The sequence below is a fragment of the Antedon bifida genome, chromosome 2 (assembly GCF_963402885.1).
Source record: "Antedon bifida chromosome 2, ecAntBifi1.1, whole genome shotgun sequence".
Taxonomy (NCBI): Eukaryota; Metazoa; Echinodermata; class Crinoidea; order Comatulida; family Antedonidae; genus Antedon; species Antedon bifida.
In genome coordinates, this window is record NC_136227.1 from 2,336,290 (window position 1) to 2,363,448 (window position 27,159).

At 34.1% G+C, this 27,159-nt stretch overlaps 1 long non-coding RNA gene across 1 annotated transcript; it reads right to left on the reverse strand.

Moving 5' to 3' along the window:
* Window positions 1-1,384: 1,384 nt before the first annotated feature.
* LOC144835758 (uncharacterized) lies at window positions 1,385-26,784 on the reverse strand. Its single transcript, XR_013611102.1, has 3 exons — window positions 26,712-26,784; window positions 24,259-24,342; window positions 1,385-1,589 (listed from the first exon to the last, which is right to left on the reverse strand). It is a non-coding gene; the product is annotated as an uncharacterized LOC144835758 (long non-coding RNA).
* Window positions 26,785-27,159: the final 375 nt, after the last annotated feature.

Below are 27,159 nucleotides of genomic sequence, written 5' to 3' on the forward strand. Positions count from 1 at the left end.
TTGTTTTTTTTATATCAGAGATGGAAATTCACAAAAGGAGCGATAAAATGAGACATTTGTGGCGAAACAAATCAATAAATTGCATTCTGTCGTAAATTCAACAAAAAAACGTTAATAATGATGGCCTGTTCATTATCTATTTATGGGTATTTGCTCATTCCGGTTCAAAAGAGTCTATCTAACATTCATAATCATTAACAATCGAAATCGAGAATGAAATCATTGCAACAGTGTAAGATACTCAGGGAAAATTACGTTTAAATTAATAGCGGATTTAATAACGAAAGTTTGTGTTGACACAGAGACCATCACACCCGGTGCAATAATAATACTAAGTATTGTGTTGTTGAGTAAATGGAAAACAAAGTGACGGTTTGGACAAAGTCGTGTTAACAAACAAACACGTATTGAGGATGATGATCATGACGAAATATAAATACTTTTGTTAGTCCAAATTACAATAACATAACAAGGATATTTATAATATAATAAAATGGAAAAACGCAAAAATCGTCATTTTTTTTGCTGGTCTCCAGATTAAAATGGGCATTTCAGTATAGGGGGTTCGTTCCCTGGCTACGAGCCTGCAACTTGACCTGATATTCATTAAAATAACCACCCAACCACACAGTTAAAATTCTGTGTCAAATCCATATATTTATTTAAAAGTGATACGCTTAGGCTATTTGGGAAAATGTTATAGGACCATTATTTTTTAGATTTTTTTTTTGGAGTCTCATTTTGCAACTTTTTTAATTGAAATTTTAGTAAAATAAGCAGTTCCATTGAATGTACCAAAGATAATATTTTCTATTTTACTTAATTGTATTTTGTTATACACTATACCGATACTTGATTTGCATCTTAACGTCGTGAGTGCCACAATGCGTTTACGTTTAACGCGTTGACCCGATGCTGACGTCAATTCAAACGCGTTTGATATTTTGCTGGAGGGATAAAAATAAAACCAACAACAATATAAAGAGAGGGAAATAAAGTTGTGTTTATGACTAGTTAATCAAACAACGAACAATAACTCGTGGTTTAACTTTTGAAATTGCGTTGTATGCAAATGATATCCGTTTCATTCTTATTTTGTACAAAGTCATGACGCCTTTTATTCGCGATTTCGTTTTGTCTCTGCTCAATGTGTAATATACAAATTAAGTCTGATTTTTTTCTTTTGCTTGTTGACGCACGAGGCGTGAATTAATTGCAGCGTCTTAACACTGTATTCATCAATACACGTATATTGAGCATTTACACCTCTCATACTGCAAACATAAAAGAAGAACGGATCGGATCGGTAAAACAGCGGGGAGACGGCGCCACAACTCTAGTCCTTCCCTTGTATCGCGTGAGTGCCAATCGGTTGTGTGCATAAAAGTACAATCCAGATACAACTTTGGAATGGCCGACAGAAAGCAAAACAAACGAAATAGTTTACCTTTAAAATGTATATTTTACATAAAATCGATGAGTTGAATTCTAAAGGGCTTTAAAATGTTTCATGATGCCGAGAGGCGACGACGTTTACAATCGATAAGCCGTCAAAGTATCACATCAATAGGCCCAGACCAGTGAAATACCTATAATAAAAAAATGATGCTTTTAATAATAATTGTAGCATCGGATATGATATGTAGTTTATTAACAGTATACAGAACGAATTTTACCATGTGGAATAATAAAGTTAAAGGTTTTTTATCGAGCTGTTGAAACCAAATTTCAAAAAAGAGATCCACGTACCAACGAACGATCTATCAACTTTTTCTTTTTTAAGACACAGTTTCTTTGGAGTTATGATGGAGTGCATTATAGTTAAAAATTGTTTCCTACTAAAATTAGATATATTGCTTTGATTACCATGATAAAAGACGAACATATGCCCTACTGCTTATACACACAATAAATTACGGTACTATTTTGGTACGCCCTCTCACAACTCGTAAGAGCAATAAAGACGTAAAACAAACACACGTCTGTGTGTTCTATTGAGAATCACACCTTGGGCCGAAAACTTTGTTGCCCACTTGGAAACAACGCAACGGCGTGTAGACAACGCGCGGGGGTTTGTGACCAATCATAAGCGATAGTTGGTCAAATTGCGATGCGCTTACGTAACCTTGTGTTGCGTTCAAGAACTTTAAGTTTGGTTTCCACTTGGACGCAACGCAAGGACGTAAGCGCAACGTAAGTAACTTGACCAATCACAAGCGATGGATTATTCGAACTGTCGCGTGTCATTGGTCAATTCGGTTGCGCTGCGCTTACGTCTTTGCGATGCGTCCTAGTGGGAACCAAGCTTTACCGCGCCTTTCGCAGCAGCAATTTATGAATTGTATGCATGTAAAGAACATTATTTAAACAAATTTAACCAATGAACAAGCAAATCCACTGCTTATCACTGGTTCGTGCTGAAGTTACACGGCAATGTTATCTCGAGCGGAAGAAAATCAATTTTCGGGCAGAGTGAACGATTTTCTTTCGATTGCAGCAGAATCAGCAAGCCATGAATTTCACGGTGTTACACCCACAGTGAAGAAGAAGTCAGACGGAAAATCTAAAGGCTCCACGGTAGCTGATGTAAATCAACTGGTTCGTCGAGTCCTAAAATAAGCTATGCAATTTACACTCAGAGTGTGAAACGGAAACCAGAGCCTAACACCCGCTTGTCTCATAACGTAACAAAAACCGATTGACTCAGTGAATTACATCACGCATGTTTCGCTATTTGACTGTCAGAGTGTGGATAACTTCAACTATTCTTTAGGCCCGATAGGTCGGCTATGTAGGTCGGCTATGACGGACATGGACATTGCAGCCAGTATCGTCGCCAGATGGGTCACAGTAAAGATACATAAAAATGATTGGCGACATTTTAACGAATAACAAACAATACATATAAATATAGTCTTATAAAATATGCAAATTAGATACAAATATGTTAGGCCTTTAATGATATGCATGTAGTCTGTTGCATTTATGGTAATAACAAGCATACTATTCAGTAACGGTATACTTTTTAATTTAAAGATTTTGTTGTTTTGTTATAAAACGCCATTGACGATCGACCTACTAACCCTATTACTTTACATTAATATAGCATGTATTTATGATAATAAAAAGCATACTATTTAGTAACGGAACTTTTTTAAAGATGTGTTTTATTGACGACCTACTAATCCTATTACTTTAATTACATTCATTTTTAATTAGATTAAAATGGGACAATTGATAAATAGACAAAGTTTGACGTCCTTACAACTATTGTCTAAATCGCATTTCGTCACCAAGTTCTCCACGCACGCGCGCCAACCTTTAAACAGCGTGTTCTCAACACTTTTATCAAAAGCCAAGCATCACCAACAGAATGTTAGCTATGCTAACAATGCCAGAGACATCATTTCTCTCACCTATCACTCTATTGTAACAATATACTAGGATATGTACTATGTAGTTTACATTACCACGGAAGATAAGTGTGCAACCCGGGGAAGAAACAGCTTCACGCGGGGCACTTCTCACTTGGTATGACGAGTGTCATCGTACTGTCGGTCTATGACTTACCTATATACGTATCAAACGCACATAAGCACTTTAAGGAGGTTAGCAAACTCGTGAAGTTGACCCAACACAGCGAACTCCTGCAACGACGCGTATGAAAGCTGGCTCACGGCAGGGAGTGGGTGAAACGACCGTGCTTCCATTCATTAAGGGCCTATAAACTAGGCCTAGCATTCTACCGATGACAATTGCAATGACCCGATGTACGTGGACAAAACGGACACCCCTAGGGTCAAATACACTTGAGTTACACAAATTGGACATATTTAGTGACCAACACTAGCTAACAGACGTGAGACAACGAATGACCCTGTGGCTACAAATGTGCGAAGAGGAATTCTGTGGTCGCACAGGAAGGCGTGAATATTCAATGGCCGATCAATAGAGTTTATTTTAGCTTATTATGAACACAGTGTGAGGTGTAGTGTCAGATCCAATGTTTAACCCTCGTATAGATATGATATGAATTAATCGAAATGGACATGTTTCCCAAGAAAACTTTTCTTTAAAATACCAAACCGTTATTATCTTTAAAATCTTAACATAATAAATGAAATATGGGACAACGTTGGCGGTTGTATTAAGTTGCAGACAGTCGTATTCATTACACATATGTTCAGAACATAGATTATTAATATAATCATAATTTTATCAGAATATTATCACTTCATATGATACAGTTGTAACATGTGACAACATGTGATGCTCTTCAGTGCTGTATCATGTAATTTTCCTACATTATATTTTGTTATTTTATTTTTGTGAATATCACTCATCATTACCATCAATTTTATCTTAATTTTTTCTCATTTCGTCACCATTACGATGCTCAGTAAACTAAGTGTAATAAAAATAAAATTATGTATTTCTTTCTCCTTTTTCCTCCTTTTTATCAAGTCAAAGGTAACCTTCTAAAATAAAATTATTCGATTGGCCTAATCATGAGTTTAATTTTATAGAATCTGCTCTTCAAGTTTTTCAACAATTTCTTTAGTAGAATAAATAATAACGGTCCATATTAAAGCTTATGTGGTCCAAATAGAATTATTGGCTGCCCCGGGGGTACAAATAATGTTTGATCAGGCGAATTTCTCCAATTATGGATCAAAAGATTTGTGCCTAGGCAGAACTAGTAATTTCGACAATGAGGCGTCACAATTCCATATTTGTGTATCACCCACGTTGTCAAAATCAACGGCTGTCGACTCCAGAAGGGGATACAATTTCTAAACTTGATACAATTACGCTGAGCATCAATTCAGCAGTACAAACGTAGAAAACAATACATCTTCGTGTGCTATTAATTGGGCTGTATTTGTTATGTACTTTTACCCCCTCCTAGGCCCAGGCAGTGTTTATTAAATATTGTTTATCTATGAGATTTGTAGCGCGGAAGGGTTGACATATCCGCGCTGGATACTAACTAATGTGTGCCTAGAGGCCTGAGCCTAGCTCAGTTTTTAGCATATTTTAGTTTCAATATAAATAATAATATTGTTTATCAAAATTATTTTTTGAAAAATATTGATAATCAAAAAGTAATAATGCATTAAAAAAAATATTGATAATAACAAAAATGTAATAATAATATATCTTAGGCCATAAATAATAGGCCTACGAGATAATACCATAAGTTGAAAATAATTATGCTGATACTTGTAAAAATTCAATTTGCTCTTCTGTTTTATTGTTACCATTATTTTGACATCGACATTATTAAATAAATATTATTAAAAAAGTGATAACTCAATAAATTAAGTACCTAAGGCCTAACAATCGAAAAATTTAAATATTAGGGGCCTATACATATTTTTTTTTTGACCTCAAGTTTCAAGTTTATTGTTTCACACAATACAAAATACAATATGAACAGAACATAAATTAACAAATACAATTGTGTGAGGAGGACGCATTAAGCCAAGGCTTTAAGTTTGGTCCTCCAGATAAATAAATATATATTTAATTATTTAATTTAAGTGAGAGAAAAAAAAACACTTCTTTCTTTCGTCAAATTGACAAATAAAATGAAACAAAAAGGCACAAAAAAGGAAAATATATCGGGTTATGAAAATTATAAAACGCACAAAGGATGCAGTGCGTTGACTGTATGATTGATAAAGGAATAAATTGCTATCATTCTCTCGGTATCAAACAATGAACTAACAAGTAGTTTGTCTATTCCTACCAGCAATCACGATTCCTGAATATTAAACTACAATGAACACGCGTGTTATTCTTGTTGACTTTCTTATTGTCATTCATTTATATTTGGTAAAAAAACAACATCAAAGTTCGTTCACTTAAGTAATTAACTGAGAAGGCAGCGACCAATTGTTGTTACAATTGTATTTAATTCTTTAACTAAAAATAAATAGTAATCGTATTCAGTTTATTTAATATCATACACACGTGTTGAGTATTTTAATTTTTGAATTGGATGAGAATGTAATATCTCTTGGTATCAATCAACGCAATTCCTTGTGTTTGCAATAAAAACGCCTAAGGACATAAAAAACACAACTGACGTCATGACGACGTCACCAGGCAATTTTTATTTAAATCGAGGTTATAATATTGAATAGCTTTGTGAGTATATGGAATTATAAATTAGACGAAAAATATTGTATAGGCCTAATTAATAGGTTAATTAATGAAGAATCCTATCGACGGTATACGGAGGATGGCAGTTAAGTGTATGCGCCCTAAAGTAAATTCGGTAACGCAATCGCGTTTTATCGTACACGACGTCAACCCCATGAGTGACGTGATTGTTGATGTTCGAAGTGCTAGAAATGACGGAATACTCTCCAGTTGAGACAACATTTACATTCCACCAGTTTACTTGTATTATTGTTGACCCAGTGTTTCTTGTGGGCCTTTAACCCTAGTCTAACATGAAGGGATCGATAGCTAGGCTTATCATGCCAAGCATCGGCTCCACCTGTCCCGTCTCATTGCCAGCTGTCCATAGCCCTGCAGCTGGAAAAATCCACTTGCCTAGCAAAACATTAACGCTTCTCCAATTCTCGTACAGTGGCACAAATACAAACCCAGGTATATCGATAATAGCTATGATATCGATAGAAAGAAAAAAGTTTCGTTCGTTTTCAATGTCTTATCAATCAATGAGGGTGAATTATATTCGTGACATTTACGTAGGCCCTGATTAATGTTTTAGTTTAGTCCAAACATGAATGTAATCAAAGCAACACCACCACATTCTCCAATACCATGGTATTTTTGCAATGTTCGTCAAGACCAGTGAGTTGTACAATTTATTTTACAACTCCCTGTTCAGACTAGCACTGAATATGACTTGTGCAGTCAATTCAGAAAGTTTAATCAATTTTGATTATAGAACTAAAACTGTTTTTAAATTTGTTCTGTATGTCTATATTGTTGCAGAATGTGCTAATACCTTACTCGTAGGCCCCCTAAATGCCAATTTACACAGACGAACGGTAAGTGTACGCGGAAAACCGCGTAGCTTGTCCCATATTGAATCTGCCCTAAGCGGATTTCCGCTCGATGGTAAGATTCTAAATTGTTTGTTTTTCCCAAACCGTTACCGCTTATCGTTAACTCTGCCGCTTACTGTTACCGCTTACCATTACCACTTATCGTTGCCGCTTATCGTCACAGCTTACCGTTACCGCTTATCGTTACCGCTGCCGCTTACCGTTACCGCTCACCGTTGCCGCTTATCGTCATCGCTTACCGTTACCGCTCGTAAACTGGCCTTAATGATCAGCTTTCTTGAATAAAATAAATAAAAGAAAATAAATTTGTAACGCATCGCCATTTTCTCATGGTAAGAAGCTGAGCGTGTGACCGGCTGTGATACCGTATACAAAAACAAATAATACATCCCCCATATTGCTGATTTTTGACACGTGCTATGGCCACTTTTATTTGTATTCCTTTACGTTTTTTACTGGTTATATTTTCACCGCGCACGATATGTTAATACGAACGTCATTGCGCACACTTCGTTTATCACCATTTGATAAGATTGCTGGACGTGGAATTAAAAATAAATGGTAATCTAATGAACAATAAAACCTAGCAATAAAAAAACAATTATGGCTATCACCAAAAAATTAATCTTTAGCAATGTAATCAAGATTTAAAATTATACAATTTTACGACATTTTAACAATAAGTTAATTATAAATCACTTGATTAAATAAAAAAAATAGAATTATAATGAATAATTCATTGGAGTTATTGATATAGGATGGTTTATTTATACAAACGTCAACAATGAATCGTTAAAAATAGAGCTTATACAGATGGATAATGGAACGCACATTTGTCAGCTTTTATTACGAATATGTAAATTGAAATTCAGCTATCAGACACGCACGTTTGATTGGGGCCGGGGGAGGGGGTCGGAAATGGGGGTAGGTGTCTTCATGACGCATGGTATGAAGGTTCACTTATTTGTCCATATCAATATTTATAGCCTAAAGATATATGTCTACACTATCAAACTTTTTGTGACAAAATGTGATGTCATATCACTACCTACCGTATTTGGGCACATCACACGTTTTTGGTAAAACTAGTTTGATAGTGTAGACAGACCTTAAGAATCTGTTGCCTTTCAGCAGTGTCTTCTAAAGTATAATAACAGAGGCTTATTTCGGTTAGATCGATTCTTTCCACCTTTTCTTTGAAAAGTATGTTTAATTGTAGGCCTGGTCTGAACCGTTGTATTTCGGTTATCTATATATATTTTCAGTGTCCTTTTTTTCTAATTATAAAACAAATCAGTTTATTTCTAATGGTTAGATATTAGTGGCCTTCTATTGACTCTATATTAGCAATGTGTCCGGATGGATGTGTAAAGCATGGAGAAAACGTATTTTTCAACGGTGTAAAACAGATCATGGTTCATGGATCATTTTTTACAAGCCATATTGTTAAATATAAATTTGTATTAGGCCTAACACAATCATTATTCTCACTCTGAGTGACCACGTGATTAAATCTGGCAAAGTTGATCAAATTAAAGGCGTAGCTGTGAATTGGCTGTAGGGTTTACAGTCGACGGGATCAGTCTTCTAGGCGGCGATGACAATCGCAATTGAAAGGGGCTTGAAAGCAAATTTCACGCTTGCTTTACAGACCTTTATCGGATTTACCTCAATGATAAATAAAATAGAGCCACTTGGTAGCACTTGAACAATTGGTGTTCAGACACTAAAAGATAGAGTTAACATCATTGATAACAAAGAGCTTGATCAATTAACATTGTGTTTGTGGAAATTGGTGTTTGAATGAAGAGTGCTAAAACAAAAATAAAAGCGATGATTTAGAATAGTTGGAATTAATTGTCTTAATTAGGCTGCAAAGTAGCAGAAGTTAAATGTCTTATTGGCCTAAGGGGGTGAAAAGAAATGGCGATCTGGCGCCACAGAATCTCTTTCGGGGGTTAACAAACAAATAGGATTACGATGGCACGTTCCTCCGGATGATATTGTATACGGGTCTTTAGTATAGCCACTGCAGAGCTAAAAACTATATTGACAATCGCAGCCGATTCACGGTACTGTATCTATTTCCGAAGTATTGTAGGAATATTTGGTAATACAACATCACATGTGTTTTACATGTATCTAGAGTAACCTAACCCTTAACCTAACCATACATGATACAGGCACCACATGTGATGCTGTATTACCAAATATTCCAATACAGTACTTTGGAAATACAGTAGATAATATGTGGAGATACAGCACTGTCGCCGCCGACACGGAGTGCGCGTACGGCCGACGGTGGACGCTACAGTTACGATATGATGCCACCTCCATGGGCCTACTAATATCAAGTTATATTGATGAAGTCCTGAATATTTCGACGCAGCAAATGAGTCTTAAGGTCGCTTTCTATCAAGTGTCATGGATAAATAAGTTATTTCTTTATCTTTATCAATATTTTATACTCTGAAATTATACGATCAGTCAGTATACTGTACGATTATTTAGTAGCCAGAGGCAAAGATTATCAGCGTCAGATTCGCGGGATTTGGTGTGCAAAGTCAACCGCTTTTTGAAATGTGAATAGTTTTTGAAAGAATGAAAATTCGCGGGAGCGTGAAACAGCGCTTGCAGACATTCACTCTCGTCTGTTTTGATTCATTACGCGCCATTTCATCTGTCAAATTTCAACCAACCATCGAGCAAAAAAATGGGATAACAAAGAAATAGAAAGTGTCGAAGGGGAATAAGGCGGTGTAATGGATAGGGCCATATCATATTCGGTGTGCATAGGCCTAATTAGTACACATATTTTTTTTGGTTATTGTTTGTTTATAAGTTAAAAACGACGAACAAAACATTACTTACATTACAACAAGATAGAATACCACATCATAGAGAAGAATTTTTGAAACAGTATCAGAAGGCCACGATAAATTTCGCTGACCGCTTCCGTGAATAGGCCTATATAACTTTTTGTTATCTAGGTCTAATATTACTTTTGAACTAGTTTATCAAACAATTCATATTAAAAATAACATGTATTAAATTTTACTTTGCCTCGGTGAGTTTTTTTTTATGAGTTTTTACCGCGTATAGCATCTGAACGCTGATCACGTGCTCAAACTTAAACGTTGGTTTGGAAAGAATTAACGAACCAATTTATTTACTTTACATAACTTCGTGTTGGTGTAACTATATCTTCGTTATCATATTTTACACAAACCCAGAGGCGTTTAACTGCTCATTCTGGAATTATGATTTTTAGTTTTTATTTGAGTAAAGTGAAGTCACATCAATGATCAACTTTGAAGGAATTTTACGATTATTACAATGTTTTACAAAGACATCTCTATTAATTACAAAATAGTGGTCTAATATCACCATCTTTCGCAGTTATCAATACTGATGAAATTAATTTTATTTTCAACGAAAAACGTTGTGATGAAATGTAATATAATTTTTAAAACGGTGTAGTTCTAAAGCTCTGTCTACACTATCAAACTTGTTTGACAAAAAATGTGTAATGTGTCCAAATATGGTAGTGATATGCCCAACTATGGTAGTGATATGACATCATCATGTCCATATATTGGCACATCACATTGTTTTGTTGTTAACTTGTAGACAGAGCTAAAAACAACGCGAACGAAACAAATCTTCTCGGCTCGCGTTCCAACGAACGCGCACACAAAACATGTCGTTGACATACATAGCCCTATAGAATATATTTGAAAACTAAACCAAACTTGGTAATAAATATAAAACATTCACACTTTTTCTTACGGAAGAACAAAATCATTTCTGCTGATTCAGGTTTATTGAAAAGCGGTAATTGGCCGTGAACGAGTCTAGCTACAATTTCGCAAGATTTGGCCAGGCCGGCGTCTGAATGTCGCCGTGTAAGGTGGATCGTAGCATATTGCGGCCTTGATGGGCGTTAAACTTCGGCCTAGTAGGAAGCATTTTCACCTCTATATCTTTGTTATATTGCCGGGAATTGTCTTTTAATTTAACGGCGCAGTGAGCGACAGGTAAAAAGTTTTCATGTCTCTTGTGTAAAGTGACAATACTATTGAACGAAGTTATCTAGTGGAAGGAAATATTGAATTTGTAGACACGTCAATCATGGTACAGTATTAACATGATATATAAATTATGAGACGAATCGATAGACTACCGATCATTATTTACAAATCGCTGACAGTTTCATCAAAGAATACACCGTCACGTGTTACATTAAAAAAAACATTTACCTCCAACTACAGACCAGGAATAAGTTAATAATATAAATAACTTATGTTTGCAATAATGTTTTTTTTTTATCAAACTCAAGTTTATTTCAATTTTATTATGCTGCCGGAAGTTCGGCAACATTATTCACGACATCACCTTAAACACTTCGGTGTCAATCAAGGACTTCCGAAAGTTGGAAAAGCTCTCGAAAAAATCCGTAAAAGCAGCAGCTGATATAAACTAACTTAATAAATTGTAAAACATTCAGCGTTTTCCCAAAATACATATATAGCTTAAAAATTTAAATTTTAATAATAGTTTAGAATATCATGGAATTAGTTTTCCTGAAGAACCATGGTGGAAAAAATAGATAAAAGAATAAAGTGAGAGTGAGTACGTGAGAACAATCGGTTAGACTCTTGGTAAGACCATTGTTTTGGTGGTGAGCTTGCGTATTTACTATTCGCGAAATCTTAACAAGATTTCATTGCCGAACCAATAAAATCATAAATGTATAGTGTGGTATAATTATCAATCTTAATTAGAATTAATAACATGATTAAAAGAAGTAATGAATATTTTTCAAGCTAATTTAGTTTTTTTTCTTTCGAAATGCGAACGTCATTAAATACGATACAGCGGCTGTTATCACGGTTTTTTAATCAATTCAGTAGCTTCACTTTCACAAAATTGGATCATTAGTGGAAACAGTGAAATTTAATGACTTTTATATTGCTTGTTGATCTATTGATATAATGTCATAACCTATATTGATAAGAAATAATCACGTCGCGGATATCTACCTCGAATGGATGACAACAATCATTCTTATAAGAACAAATCAAAACCCAGACGCGAAGTTAGATCATTTCTATTAAAACGAATGGAACGCTGGCATTCTATCTGGTTTGATATATTACTAATATCAATTAACAAGCAATAAATGTCCATATTCTCAACCATCTGTGATTTATGGCGTCGTCGGCTTCCCATAGATGTCTTAATAAGCGTCTTAATTATTGTAGTTTCATCCAACTACAATTGAGCAATATTCACAAACTGATCGTTATAAATTTATCTTTAAAACGTACCACGAACAGTATAGTGTTACCATGGATACAGAAGACTAAATAACCTGCGTTAGATTTAGAGCATAAACTGTAAACTTGTAAGGACACGAACTTTATTTATTTTAAAAAAATAATGTTCTATCATGATGGTCAACCTAGCCGATTCTCAGTAATATAATTTTCCCAGTTTATCATAGGCAAATTCCAAGATACAGCATCACATACGAAAAACATAGAAGCATGTCATGAACCCTAACCTAGTACGTGAAACACATGGGGTGCTGTATTACGGAATTGCCTATGATACAGAAGAAATATTGTCATATGTGATTATAAACATCGAAAATCGGATGATTAGATGATGACGATGATTACTGCCTCTCCGCTGAAAAGTCTGCCGACATTTTGAAGTTAAATAAAAACGGTATAAAGTCACAACAGTCACAAGAAGTGACAAACATTTGAAAACGTCAGTATTCCTTTGTCAGTAATAATAAAAATATACGAATAATATTAATAAGAGTGGCTATACTTTGACAAGTGCAGTTTTATGTTGACACTTAATCTTGCATACCTTAATAATTTACTTGACTGTAAACTGAGATACGGTTAATAAATGTAACGATATTTTACGCAATTAGGAGGTGTTTGTTAACTTGTTCAAATAGTTCACTTCTCATGTTAAAATCATTAGCAAAAACCATCGCCATGTTTGGCTAACAACACTCTCAGTATCAATATATCAACAATTCATCGGTGTAACTAACTTGTCTGCGCTGCTCAATTAAAACGCGCGCTTGCATACCCAGACTCTAATTTGAAACAAGATAGTTAGGCCCTCGCAAAATGGCCATTTGTCAATATTCAATTACTGCAACCGTTAATTTTGCCACCGTTATTATCGACAAAGCAACAATTTGTGATGATTGTCATCAATATTAATTTATTCGTGAGTCGCATACATATAATTTTACAAGCATAATTGTTTATTTAATTTAATATATGACTATTATATTATTGGTAATTAAATTATATTCTGGTTAATTTGATACGCAAATTGTCATGGCATGAAAAACATCATGTCATGTTAAAAAAAAAAGTAATATACATAATTAAGAACGTCATGTTCCTATTATTTGTTTGCGTTTTCCGAGTTTACTTGGTGCTGTCCCTTTATGCCTTTTTATTTGTTTTAAATGTCATATTTCAGACTTAATTTATTCTTTCAATTTCATCATGCATTTATAAAGTATAACGCATGTATGTGTTATAGGCCTAATGTATTGCATTGTGCGTTGGTGCCTCATATTCTTTCAATTTCATCATGCATTTATAAAGTATAACGCACGTATTTGTTATAGGCCTAATGTATTGCATTGTACGTTGGTGCGAAACGTTTGCAGATATTGAACGCAAAGCTGAGATTCTTTAGCACCTTCGTCTGAAGAGTAATTAAAATGAACTAAACTAATTGACACAGCAGTTATTGCTCCTGAAAAGGCTGTCTAATTGTTAAGCAAACGATTAAACTATAAGATGCAGTATCGCTTGTTGACACGTTAAACAAACAGGGAGCAAAATAAAAGAGGGATGAGACAGCTAACTATAGGCTAACAATACGGATGGCGACGGCCGGATTATAGGCTACAACACGCTGAAGTATTGTCAGAAGATCTGAAATGTCTAGCGGGTACGGCGAGACAATACCGCGCTTTGGGCCAACACTTCTCGGTCAATGAGACCGCGTACTTAGGCCAACAATGACTGACTGAACCGGGCTAAACTTCGCTCTGGCCGGCGCCAGTAGCTTTACTATCCTTAATACAAATTTCTAGGCATACAAAATCCAAACAACAAGGTGTCAGTCTTAATTCTTGAATTCAATAGCTGGGTCACAATTCCGACACCTACAAGAAAAGAGTCACACGTAAATCTGTCAGATTACTGCGGATCTAATCACAAAGGGATTGGGAGGTATAGGGAATTGCTATCACAATAAAACGCAATCTTCGTTAGCAGAGTCTCTGTATACTATTTTGGTTTCTAACTAATAACGTTTTATTAAAAAACAGCAGCCGAGGTGAATACTATCAGGAGTCTATTATTATTGTTGACGATGTTTTATTGTGATATTTTTTACTGGAGCCAGTCGGGTTGATCCAACAATTGAAGCATTTGTAGAAAACAAAAGACGATAATCAAACGGCGAATGGCAATTGGTAATATTATCAGCAGAAGTAGCGTCTACAACAATGTCCAATTGTAACCCGATATAACTGAACAGACAACTGAATGGTCAACGGTCAACCAGTTATATTTGATTTAATATTACGAATCGAAAGTTCGTTTGTTCGTCTTTAGTTGATAACGAGCGTGTTTTTGACAACAGTTTGCACAAAGGGAAAAGTGTGTATTTAAATTAACGAATAATACACAGGAGGTAATTGAGATGTGAAAGATTATTTTTCTGTGATTTTGCCCACTGCTCTGACATTTGAGAAGTATTTATATATTTTAAAATAAGATTTGTTAGAAAATATAAAAATCAAGAATATTTTAAATATAAATACTAGGGCCTATATGCTACTTCAAAGTATAGACAATGAATTTGAATCAATTTTTTAGAATTAATTTTTTAAATATATTATATTAATTCTTTCTGTCGTCCAGGTAAAATGTACTGTGCTTCAGTTATATTTTATAGATTCAAAATAAAAACAAAACAATATTTGCTGCAAACAGGCTTCAAATAAACGAAATGAATGAATTTTAGCGTTAAATGCATCAAACAACATACAAAATAATACAATAGGCCTACAATATTTTAAAACTATTTCCGAAATATACCTCACTCTATTTGAATCATCGATTCATTGTTTTACAATATAGTAAGAAAATAATTTATAATAATTTCTCACGGGCGCAGCCGTCTATAAAATAATTAACAGTAAAAATTATTAAAATTATGATATCAAATTAAAATGATCACATTTTAAATCGTACTAAAATAACCATTTAGAGGTTCCTTTATTCAAGAAATGCAATGGCCCAGCAGCCCCAACTGTAATGCAATAGCCAATCATAGGCATCTAACAACAAGTGAGTAAGCCTATTTGGCTTGTGAAAAAAACATACATTTGTGATCTAATTATGGATACCCGTACATGAGAATTTAAAAACTATCCCAGTTTTCGTTCGGCTCTCCATACAGAACATAATGTCGAATAAATAAAAATGAAAATGAAATAATTGACTAAAACGTGTGTTTTTTTAACAATAACCAAACGCTTATGCAATATATACCCTGTAAATTTAACAAGTTAACACACACCGAATAAGGTATTAAAATTAGTGTTTGGTACAGTGAAGTTCATTGTGTTTAATAGCCTGACACATTATAATAGTTGTTATTATAATAATTAAATAATTAAATTTATTTATGTATTCGACGGAATTAAAGTGCCGGTATTAAATTTGTGTTTAAACTGTCATAAATAAACAGAAGTAAAGTAAACGTGTTTGTTACAATTATTTATTGTGTTGATCTACCGGTAAGTATCGTTTATACAATGCATACATAATATTATTAATTATTAATTAAAGTTCGGTATCACAATAATGAGTAAGTGCTTAATTAGAATTAATTGATTAAGTATGTATATATTATTATTATGAAATACTATACATACTTGCATTGTCCCCATAACATTGAAAAAATGAAGATAAAATCAGAATTTTAAATAGGCAATTTTGGAGTTTTAAAGTTATATACTTACGTAGAAAGAAGAGGAACAAAAATATTGATTTTCACTTATAAAAAAGACAAAATAAACGGTTAAAAAAAGACAATTTTACTATTTTTTGCTTTAAATTACAGTTTCCATGATGTAATTTTCTTTTTTTTTATTACATTCCTGGTCAAATATAACAACAGACGTTACTATAGGCCTATGTAAAATGATTTCCATATAATGTTAATGATATAATTTAGGCTAAGTGTGAATTATAAAATGAGATTATTAATTAAGGTGTGTGATACTGTAGTCTAGTTATTTACAAATCGATGGCTGTATATTTAAAACTCATAGAAATGGAATTTAGGGCATAAAATATATATTTGTTACTTTAATTCAAAGATGGGTGCAGGTACTAGGCCTATCAAGTGTAAATAGAGAATCTGTTAATTATTATCTAATGGTAGCAATTGTAGATAGGCCTGTCTACGTCGCAGCCGTACAGCCTAGCCAAGCTGCGTCAGAGCCTAGCAAAACTGCGTCAGTACCGCGCTCCTCAATGCTAACAAAAGTTTGTTCAAACAGGCTGCGGCATCATCAGAAGATCGCCAGATGCAGGCTACACCCACATTGTGTTTTAAATAAATAGTACTAAGTAGGACATGGAGAATTCTGATTTTCCTCCTAGAGGAGAATAAACAAGAAGAATAATAGGCTAAAATATTAGAGTATAAAACACATCTTTGGTGCAGGTAGTTATACGGTAAGGGAGTAACAAGAGTACATTAAATATTGTCCAATTACAGCTCCTTCGAACAATCACGTGAACTTTAAGTTTGCCTCATTGGACAGCAAAACTTCTTGATTTCGTTGAGGGCGCAATGGAGTGTCTAATTAACCGGGATTTCTTCTTTTGCAGGTACAGAAACAAACACGAAAGATGAATATAACAAAATTGTTTTTAAGTTGTGAAAAAAAAGAGTGGATCTCGATATTTAAATAATATTTATATCGAATACACAACCAGCAGAAGTTAACTAGCGGCTTCTATTATTGTGCTGTAATACAGTTTACAGCAAATAAACTAAAAATGTAAACAGTGAAATGGCCTACTTACAAACTATCATTATTACAAGCATTTAACTTAAAATCAAATTTTAAACAAGACTTAACAATGAAACAAAATGTAAATGTATACGATATAATTCCGTTTTGTAAAACAAATTACCGAAGTTCCACGAACAATTAAATCATAACTAGGCCCTGGCCTGTAACACCAATCACTGAACGCTCGCGGCGTCGCGCCACAATCATGTCCTAGCCTACTTCAATTCATCCAATAATACCCTTACGCTTGAATTAATAACACGAACGAATCAAACATTATACGTCTAATTAATCATAAGGATTGTACTAACAGCGAATAAAATAATTTGTGTTTTCTTTTCGTTACGAATTCGTTAATCAAGAATTAGGCTATTCATTATAATTACGATTAAACATCAGCATCTGCGGGCAATATCTTACTATTTGTAAATCCAGGGTTTTTTTTATTCCGTATTCTGTACTTTTAAACAAAATCTAGATTATGTGAAAATATCACAGTATAGGACTAAGCGGAAGGGGAGAGAACAAACTATACTACTTAGATCATACGCTATCAAACTAGTTTAACAACAAAAAGGTGTGATGTGCCCAAAAATAGTAGTGATATAACATCATCATGTTCATATATGAGCACATCACATTTTTTGTCACATAAAATCTGATAGTGTAGACACAGATAGAGCTTAAAACAGTTAATAAAAAAAAGAGAAATAACAGTCAATTGTTTTCAATATAAAATCGATTGTAAAATTGTAAAATGGGGATAACCTTTGTTTTGAGCACACAATATTTTTGTTCACAAAGAAATCAAATGTTATAGGAATTATATTATTTTAAATATTATACCCTGCAGTCTTCATGCAATTAACCATGGAAGTCATATACTGGATTTGTATGCTTCTGAGGGATATTCATTTCCCATAGATTTTAGGCCTATATAATTAAATCCTATTAAGGGACACCTCGGGAACAGTGTTCCCTAAAGGGATTTGTTGGATTAAAACACTTGAGAACGTGTAACTTTAATAGGGGTGTTCCCGAAGGAGGGTGTTAACATTTGCAAATAAAATTTAAAACGACACACGCCCACCCGGTGGTGGAGTTGTGCTGCACTGGAAGAAGTAGGGGTGGGGGAGGGTGTTGAAGCGGGCATTGGTAAGGGAAAAGATTTCATTTAAAGCGCATGCTAATTAATTTTTTTTAAATCGATGTTTTATGAAAAAAATATAATAAATCCAGACAAACACAATGGCCTTGAGCTTAAACGGAATGATGCTTATTAATAATTATTATTTCTGTAACTCTGCAGAATTAGGTGTAATGTTTTGATTGTGTTACGTTGCCTTTGTTGGGTTAGGATGACACGCGGACTTAATGGTGCTATGTACTATCCACTGATTTGAATTTAATCTTAGACACACCCATTACAATCATGTTTAATGTTTATTGTAATGCTTTTGTATAGCGCTCGGTTGGTTCGCTTTCACTGTTATAATCTAACAGTCTCCACAACGCTATAATGCTAAGGTAAAAGATAATACTAATTTGTGAGAATTAAATAAATTTGGATCAACTGAGATTTGAACATGGACACGCAGACGCCCAATGATACCGTTATTGAACTATGGACCAGGGTCAAAAGTACAGCCACTGGATTTTATGTGTGTTAAATATTCGACTAATCCGTGCATCCTCTTTCACTCTTAACGAATTTGATTCATTTCCATACTTGAAAAACAAACACACAACAAACGAAAAATCATTTTGTTGGTACCAGGGATAACCCCCGAGTCCCCAAAAACTACATTATAATTATTATTTTATAAGGGTTACCGATAATTCCTGGTTCATGTTGTAATATTCGGTATTTTGTTGTAGTTTTTAATTATGTTTGGTTGCCACTGTGTAAGGACGTAATAAGCGCAACGCAAGCGAGTTAACTAATGATAAGTTCGAATAATCCATCGCTTGTGATTGGTCAAATCACTTACGTTGCTGCTGGTGAATTATATGCCGAAATGAAATGAAAACAACCTATGCCTTATAGCTTACCATTTATTCATATTTCATAAAATTACACAGGATGATTTTGGGTTTTAACAGACAACAGTTTACGAATTGGCTGTTCGCCATTACAAACTTACCTGATAAATTTAATTGATTTCATTATTTTTATGTACATGAAAATGTTGAAATAAATTACGTGCAATATAACGCGTTTATAAGCATATTAATACATCATTATTACTTCATTTGTAGGCCCAGGCCACACAGATACATGTTCTATTGTACTACCGTTTGTACCATTCGTAATATCCGATGGTCATTTCCTCTCCATCGCTAACTTGTATCTCTCTTAAACGAGAAATTCATGACGCGAATTAAAACGATGAAACAACTATGAGCGAATATTTGATAACACTATTAGCGCGTACGTAAGTATTTCCTTTAAGAATCTCAAAATAATGTAACAATAATTGAGATAATTAAAAGATAATCAAACGAACAAAAACAATGTCACGTGATAGTGACAAAGTATCTATGAATACGCACATTTGGTGCTCATTTCGTTTTATGGGCGTGCAAATTGGCACCTACATCGCAAGAACGTACGACTGTATGTAATGTAAAAACTATTGATTAGGAGAATATGAATTTTCTCTGTATTGATAGATTAATTTAGAAGTGTAACTTAGGTCACCAAACCATCTGTTTTCGGGATGTGTTTATAGAAACATGATTTGATGGCAACGAGTGAACTTTCGTTGTCATAACCAACAAAAAGGGGTTGGGGTGGGGGTGGAATGGATATATAGGTTGGCTCGTTGATCATATAATACTTTTTAATACATATACATACATAATAAACATTTTTCTGAAAACAAAGTGTAGGCCTATAAGCATAATTACTTTTCAACTATTATGTTACACTAGAGAACAACAAACTGTCCAAATAATGGGTGTGTCCACTAAACGGGTTGACCGTGTTGAAATTATATAGCCCTTTTTATGGGAAATATATCCTCTTATGGATGTCCTTTAAAAGAAGGTGGGGGGGGGGGGGGGGGTACAGTAGTACATTCGGCAAATGCTTTTGTTGAAGACCAGCTGAATCGAACCAATGACTACAGAGCTTCAATCATAGTTATAAGCCATCAAGCTATATAGAATAATACTAATACAAGATCGATTTAAAAGTTAAGAGAGGCATTCGAGAGTATGTGCGCAATATTCAGAAAAGTAGGCTATCCGGGGCGCAACATCCGGGCATTTACGCTATCTATTATTGTCCTCAAGTAACAAAGAGTTCATGACTTTGTCTTCGAATGTATTTTAGACATTTATTGTACATTAAATTCTCATTAATATTCATCCTAAATTATGAATTGTAAAAATTGAAATATATTGAATTTGCCTTTAGTTATTAACTGTTGTTTCTGTAATCGTCAAGCAAATCGCAATAAGTGGCAATATACACGCTTAAATAAAACGTTGTCAAAATGATTTAACATCATTTTTTTTTATCTTCTTAGCATCTATACTACTGCCCGACATAACGATTCGCCTACAGACCAACTGCCTCGTGAGAATATACTTCATAATCACTGCGATTAAAAAGTAATTAAAACTGATTAGCCAAGATTTTTTGTCCATGAAGTTATTTTAACGGACACAAAAATATGCTTCCGATGAGAGGGTAATCAATGCATTATGCAATGACGTATTCAGTTTGTAACTGTAATCGTGTCATGATTCAGATATGCATTTGAATGGAAATGCATTCATATTACTATTAATTACGCTCACGGCGTTCCATATCTCACTTAGTTCTTAAAGAACAAACTAAATAAAATCCTGTTCATTTTTTAAATAAAATAATTTATACAGCAATGTGATGTATAACATACCTCTGCTCGGGATTCAGATGCATTCGAATATAAATGCGTTTCATATTACTATTAATTACACTCATGGCGTTCCATATCTCACTTAGTTCTTAAAGCACAAACTTGATAAAATCCTATTAATTTTTTTAAATAAAATAATTAATACAGCAATGTAAGATATAACCCTGGTTCCAAACCGAACTAAACCATAAGTTACATAAATAAGCGTAGGCTTAGACCAACGAAACTAAAATAATTATTATTAGAAATTGGAAGTTATGAGATTTATATCTGAGGTCAAATTTCGTACAAATTATTATCTATATTATTAATTATTATTATAATATTATAACATTGTTTAATATTTCTATAGTTGTATTACAATATAAATCAAAATATATAACTATTGACTTTAAGTTCGGATAAAATATGAGCGTAAAATGCTAGGTTTATAAGAACCGTCTCAAGAAGTCATCTATTGATTGCAAGAGTTTTAACGTTATGTTTTATTTCTGTCTTTGTTTTTAACAAGCAAGTCATTTTCAACGATATCCATTTCAATTAATATGCATTTAACCTCCCATAAACGAAACAGTCCAGAGGTTATTGTAGCCAATTGTGATAATGGGAAGAGCCACTTACGTGTGCAGACGAAATTGGTTTTCGCGGAAGATTGTAGTTTAGGCGCAATCTTCTCGCGGTAATGTTACCACATTTGTCATGTGCGAACCGACAGTTAGTCTTCGCAGCGAAATTGAAACGTTATACTCTGACGCTGTTCTACTACCCGTCCATACGGCCACGCATTAAAAAAACACTTTACGAAACATCAATAGAATATTACAAATACTGCTAATGATTTGTTAAGTACTCCACTTCATAAGTCCACATCGGGAAGCTTTTATTTGAAATGACTTAGATGAATTAAATGTCGTAGAAATCAAACAAAGTGGAAACTGTTCAACTGTTTTAGTTTTTCAGCTCAATGGAAAATTGTCAATTAATTTGGCTGGGTTATAAAACCCTAGAAGACTCGTAGATGAAAGAAAAGTATTCTGTTTAATATTACCTATCAACTGCTTTCTAATAATAAATAAATGAATAAGTCGGTAAGGAAAGAAAAGAAGTCATGTTATTTGCATTGTGTAAGGTTTTAAACTTTAATGCAATATATGTAGAGGCTGACTGACGGATTTTTTTTCGGTGAGTGGGGATGGGCCTTATTCACATCCGGGGATTAAACTCGCATGTACATTTTTATATACTTAACTTGGAATAATATTTTATATGTTTGTATTTGTAGGTTAAATCGAGGGCCCTTAATGATTCCTTCACTAGCTGGATAGGCCACCCTCATAAAAGGTAATAAATAAATAAACACCTGAAACTAAATTCTTAAAAATCTGGTTTGGATAAAGAAAGACATCGATACTATTCACACAACAGTGGTATCTGTAGGCCTTTCCATATATTGTTTGAAGGAGCATTTAGGCTATCAATAATCAAACGGCGGACCCCACTCTCTCGATCCGACCATGATGATGGGACAGTCTCAGAGATATTGACAGGGCGGTTTTCTGACGATTGGGGCTTTCTCTGAGAGGAAAAAGAATATGAAAAGGTTCAAAGTGTATTACTCGCACACTCGCAAATTCGGGTATGTCTCGAGTGAGAATGATTACATTGTCGTATTCATTCCAAATCATACAATGTTCTTTAAGCCGTGAGTATACAAGGTATTGGCTAAGTATAGCCTATACACTGGTCAGCATTTTTATGGACGTTTCTTTTTTTGCATTTTTATATACTCATTTAAAATTCATTTCTGATATCGATGTGAGAAATGACGGGTCTGATTTAAGTTTGACGCAAACGAGATTTTTTGACGCCGTTCGAATCATTTAGTTCAAAAACCTGTAATCATAAGCGCCGCAAGATGTTTCTTACTATTGCGCCGTACATTGATCAAACGAATTTGTTAAAATGATTTGCAGTTTAGTGAAATTGGTTTTCCATATAAATAGAAATCTGCCTTGTCGACGTTCAACGAGGGGTGGTTGCCTATGGCTTTGAAATTAACAAGGATTTTGACTCGATAAGCGAGAAGAGAAAATCGTTCGATTGAGAAATATATCGCCGCAAGGAACGCGTTTTGCTAGCGTTTACTAAGCCGTGACTGCAATAGCACTCGCGCATGACTGTCACACAGAACACTACTCGAATCTCTATTAAAAATCTACATAAAGAAAGATATTGGAAATTTCCATGTAATCACTGTTAATCTGACATAAAATCACGGTGAATCGAAGCTAAACATTGACTTGACGACGACAAACTGGCCTACGGCAAGCAAACACAAAGACAAACAGAATGAAGGCAATTTTCTTCAATATAGGCGAGCAAATAAGAACCACGCGCCACTATTTGAACGGCGAACGAACGTGAAAAATAGACGAACACAATGATTAAAATAGCTTTGTAGCCGTAGGCATAGATAAAAAGGGATAGGCATTAAAGCCTTCCAAAATCAACACAAAAAACGTGAAAATGTATGTAACCATTATCAGTCATATTTGTATGATCATATTACATGTTTACAACCAAGGTATACGAGATTTGTTGTCTGAGCGCTCCATAAATGTCATCTACATTTAAGGGTGAACAGCCCACACGGATTATATCTAATTTATAATCCAAAAAACAGTTGAATATGAAAAACATGTTAAGAATATTTGACGAGAAATTACTGACATTATAAATCAAGTATCGTTCATCAATGTTTCTTTTTGATATCATGTTTTAGTATTGCTTGCTGCGAATTTAACTTACTTTTTAAAACAGAAACTTTCTTTGAAATACACGTCGTATAGTAAGCGCAGGATCATTGCAGTTTTTAAGACATTCAAATAAAATAAATTATACAATACTGATTTTACTAGGCCTAAACATATTTACTGTAAAGTGTTACACGTCAGGCTAATGCACGGAGGAAGAAAAGCTCTGCGATTCGTTTGATCCCAATTCGAGAAACTTCGAATAAAAATTAGCTGTTGAAATTAATTTACGGTACGTTTTAACATCAATTTGGTTTAAATAGGCCTAAGCACCGGTAATATAAAAACAATTCTCATAAATATAATTTGAAACCATAAATACATAATTTAAATGCCCTTACCTGTTTATGATAGTGATGCGTCAGCACCTTTTCTTTCTGGTGTAAATTACGTAAATATTTCTGGAAAAGACATCAATTATTTTTCTGAAGACAAAACAATAAGGAATATAATTTAGTCAAGTTTAATTTGTTTAACGAATTATTATTTATTTTGAGTAAAAAAAATGTGATTCTGCGTGAATCAACCGTGAATCATCTGCACGTTTGATTATTACGGTATAGTTTTTAACGCACGCAATTACGTCAGCGCGCCGTCAACACGCGTTACGTTTTAGTGTTTTATTCTTAAGCTCTGTCCACACTATCAAACTTTATGTGACAAAAACATGTGATGTGTCCATATATGGACATGATGATGTCATATCACTACCATATTTGGATATCGCTACCATGTTTGGGCATGATCACACTTTTTTTTGTCAAACTAGTTTGATATAAGTGTAGACAGAGTTTAACTTTATTCTTAATTAGGACCATGGCAAAACTTAAACAAAGAATATTTTGCACGCATGAAGCTGAGTGTCATCTTTGATTGTACAATCATCTATAAAGTCGTTTTATTTAATACGTTCATTTCTATATTCGAATCATCTTGTAACCTGAAACCGTATAAATAGCAATCATTATCCTAGATGCATTTCACAATAATTTGCTACGAATAATCTCATGTCCGTGGAAACGCTAACAAAAACGCGTGCAGTGTAATATGTCGCCTACTGTCAACATTTATTCTATTCAAAATTCATAAATTTTCGCTTTCTTCGTTCCCTAATTTTCCCTAAAACTCATGTTACTGATTTCTTATTGGTATTATATTTCAACCATCGATCGCTTATTTCATTTTAGTTTAGAGAGCCTGACGTTAATCGATCTAAGTGTTTTCTCATCCGCCATAGATTGTCACATTTAATCAATTTTCCGATATTGTATACATATTTTTTTTTGTTACACTGACGAGTCGTGTAAGCAGCACGAATAACGACACCCGCTAAACATCACACCCAAAGGACGAGTCCTGCGTTTTCAATGACAAAATAACGAACGGTTTAATGAACGTTTCATGCTGAAATGCATTATAAGTAAACATAATACTTCGACTTAAGTCGCATAATCATTTTAGAAACTTCGAATATGAATCGTAACCTGGTTGTAATCATGCACAAATAAATGGGTTTCTCCGTGTTGTGAGATACTCACCACCACCTTATTTTCTACCAAGGCGCTAAAGCTCTGTCTACACTATCAAAAAACGTGATGTGCTAATATTAATGGACATGATGATGTCATATCACTACCATATTTAAGCATTATCACTACCATATTTGGCCACATCAAACATGTTTTGTCAAACTAGTTTGATCTAGTGTAGATTCTTTTCTTAAAAATTAGAAAACAAAAATATGTTTCAAAATAGCCTAAAACAAGAATTTTAACCTAAACATGAATGTAAAGCTTGGTTCCCACTAGGACGCAACGAACCATAAGCGTAACACAAATATTTTAAGTAATTTGACCAATCACGTCACGTTGCGCTGCTTATGTTCTTGCATTTCGCCCAAGTGGGAACCAAGCTTATACGGTAACTCGAGCGGAAGAAAAGGTTATTACTACACATATGCCCTTGTTTTCTTATACTTACAATCTAAAATACATCGTTAGCAATGTATCACTAACTATTGATTTGTCTTAATTAAGTTCATAATTAACTAAACCTCAATAATTAGGCAGTCGCTGAGGCGTTCCTATAAAATAATCAGTTCACGCGAAGCGTATCTAAATATCAAATCCTCAGTTTTAATTTCTCATAAATAATTACGGGTTTCTTTAACGTAAACACAACACGATTTCTCTGCGGGTTGTTGCTTATGAATTTATTTATTAAATTGCTAAACGCATTAGCACAAAAGCTGATAGAATTTAACACATGATGATCTACCATCAGTAATAATATAACACTGTGTAAACACAACGATTAGCTTCCCGACAGAACTGATAATAAAGGAAATTGGAAATTATCAGTTTTGTTATGATAATCAAAATTAGACGGAGTTTGACTCGACAAAATGCACACACAAAATACCCGCAAAGATTATAATTGTACAATAAATGCATATATATATAATGCTGTATATAATTAATTATAATATAATAATGTATTAGGTATTTATTTTGTATAAGTAAAAGTACACATGGCGACCGTATTTCGCAATCGTATCATTCCGCCGAGATGATGACGTATTTCCGGTTAACCCCATTCCCATCTTCTGCCAAACTGGCAGAAAATTAACAGGGAACCCGGTACATCATGGGGTACGATACACATGGCCTAAGAAATGAATGATATTCATGAAACATGTTGAATATTATAAAAAATGGTATCGATATCAGGACTGGTTAACTTATAGGCCTACTGTAGGTCTACTACGGAATTGTAGGCCATAATGAATACATACCGCACGGATTCATCATGTAGGCCCTACTTGGTATTGGCATGTACGGTACCTGCATGCTTAGTTAGCAGCCGTGGTTATCGAATAATAGCTAACTCGATCTAAACCGCCCTCTTCAGTAAATTATCACAATAAGTTAATTGGTTGTTCATCACATCGAATAATGCGATTATAAAACAAATAAGTAGTAGCATGATACGATACACACCTCACTTGATTAAACCTGGGAATTGCTATTAACAATTCCCAAACGTAAACACACTATTTAACATCTCAATACAATATACGGTACTAACGACACTCTGACAGGCGTCTTATACATCAGTTTAGTCTGTCGTCTGATGAAGTGTACGCGCAACCTTTACGTCCAATGGGATTGCTTATCAATTATTCAAATATTCGCTTATTCAATTCAATTCAATTCAACTAAACATTTATTTCTTCCTTCAAT